The sequence below is a fragment of the Echinops telfairi genome, unplaced genomic scaffold (assembly GCF_000313985.2).
Source record: "Echinops telfairi isolate 266 unplaced genomic scaffold, ASM31398v2 ScPeMD7_7469;HRSCAF=8507_1, whole genome shotgun sequence".
Lineage (NCBI taxonomy): Eukaryota > Metazoa > Chordata > Mammalia > Afrosoricida > Tenrecidae > Echinops > Echinops telfairi.
In genome coordinates this window covers 6728726-6730990 of record NW_022111373.1, presented here as the reverse complement: position 1 = coordinate 6730990, position 2265 = coordinate 6728726, and positions in this window count along the sequence as shown.

Here is a 2265-nt window from a genome sequence, read left to right as displayed (position 1 = left end):
CTTGAAGGTAAACAAGTGGCCATCTAGCTCAGAAGCAACAAAGCCCAGATGAAAGAAGCACACCAGCCTGTGTGATCGCCAGGTGCTGAAGGGACCAGTTATCAGGCATCAAAGAACAAAAAATCATATCATTTGTGCTCACCTCCCTTTGACCCATTTAAAGTTGTTTCAGTTTTTAATATTTTCTGTTTTCTTTTCTATTGAGGTTTTTCTGTTTTGTTTTGCATTGTTGTTGGGTTTTTGTTTGCTTGCTTGCTTCTGTTTGTGTTTTGTAAGATTTTCTATATATGAAATCAAGAACAGGTAAACCTATGCGGAGAGTAACTGGATTAATAAATACCTATGGACATGACAGGGGAGTTGGTGGGGAAGTGGGTAGCTAACAACAATGAGTTCGAAAAACAAATTCTGAGTTTGACTGTGGTGCTGATCACACAACTCTTCTTAATATGATGGCTAATTAAATTGTATGTGAACCATCGTGATTCCTCGGTTGTCGAACACAATTCATTCCAAATTCATATTTGAACACCGAAATGCTCAAGAACTGAACATATTTTCCCGTAAGAAATAATGGAAAACTAAATAATTGGTTCTGAGGTGCAAAAATTACACTTACATATTCACTATGGAGGCTTTATCTTTCTTGTATATCACTCTCTCAGATACACTATTGCCATCAAATTGTCTCTGATTTATCCAAATTAACAGTAACTTTTCAGCCTCTTCCATGGTCTGTGTTCTTTGTTTCATGGTTAAGATTAATCATTTTATTTTTTTCAAAAATGTTGATAATGTCCACTTAACCATATTGTATTCAGCTGTCAAATCAGACAAACGGTGACCTGATTAAAATTTCACAAAGATTTCTCTTTTTTTAAACTCTACCATGGTTCTCAGGTTTCCTCTAAGCTTTACTGCTGGTCTCACTAACTTTCTAGGAAGCCATGGTTATGATATTTTACGCGATAAAAGCTCAGAATAAAAAGCACAATGAAGAATGTGTTAATGCACAAACACCAGCACTATATGCTGTCTGAGGGAGCGCAGCGCGGAGAGGGAAGTGTCACTCCTTGGGCTTAAGAAAAGACACTGATGTGAGACTCACTCTCTGCACGCACAGGTGTTTGCAAGTTGGATGTTCGATTCGACTATTGGACAAAACTACGAACACCAAGCAGGTGGTTTTTTTTTTTATGTTGCTGTTCAAATAGTGAAAAGTTCAAGCTTGGAGCCCTTCGACAACTCAGGTATCACTGAACATGGTGCCAGCGGTTCTCAACCTGTGGGTCATGACCCCTTTGGGGTTCGGACGACCCTTTCACAGGGATCACCTGATTCATAACAGTAGCAACATAACAGTTATGAGGTAACAACGAGAAAATAATTTTATGGTGGGGGGGTCACTACCACATGAGGAACTGTATGGAAGGGTCGAGGCATTAGGAAGGTTGAGAACCACCCATATATGCCTTATAAAAATTTTTTTTAATAAGGCTACTGGGGTTCCAATTGTTTTTAAAAAGGTACCATCTTGGAAACCCACAGGACCTGTCTTCCAGGGTGGCTATGGGTCAGAATTGAGTCAATGGCAGTGAATTTGAGGGCTTTGTTTTTCCGTTGGAGAAGGAATTTCGTGGGTCACACCCTTAGTAGCTGTAGCTCATCAAGTGAGCAAGCTTTGAGCCTGATTTTACTTGAGGCACAAGAACTAAAGCGCGGGGTCCACCAGGAAGGGAGGAAGGTAACAGTTCCTGGAGAGGCGGGCCCAGTGTAGACAAGCCGACATCTGGGCGTCCCCGTGCGTGGACACACCACGCAGCATCAGAAGCGAGTGGGAGGCATGTCGTTCTGCCTGGGTCCTCATACCGTGCCCCTTGAGGTATTTCCTGGTCTTATATCCCATTCCTCCAAGAAGCTTCCTCACAATTCCAGTGAATGCCTATCTCCCCTCCTCGATCTTCTGTGACCTTCCGGACATACACCTTCCTGACGGGCACTGACAATGTCTGCTTGGAAGCGCACCCTGGGTGCCAGGACCGTGTCTTATTCCCTGCGTGTCGCTGATGCTGCCCACGGCTCTCGGGGGACAGGCCGTGTCAGGACACTCTGGGTGCTCAGGTACACCTACCATGCCACACACAGCCGGTCACTTCAGTTTTAGGAACATTCTCCAGCCAATTGTTTGCTCCATAGACTCCCCACCCCTCCCCACCCCACCTGCATTTCATCTCCTTCTGGGGGGTTCGTGAAGAGGAACTAGGC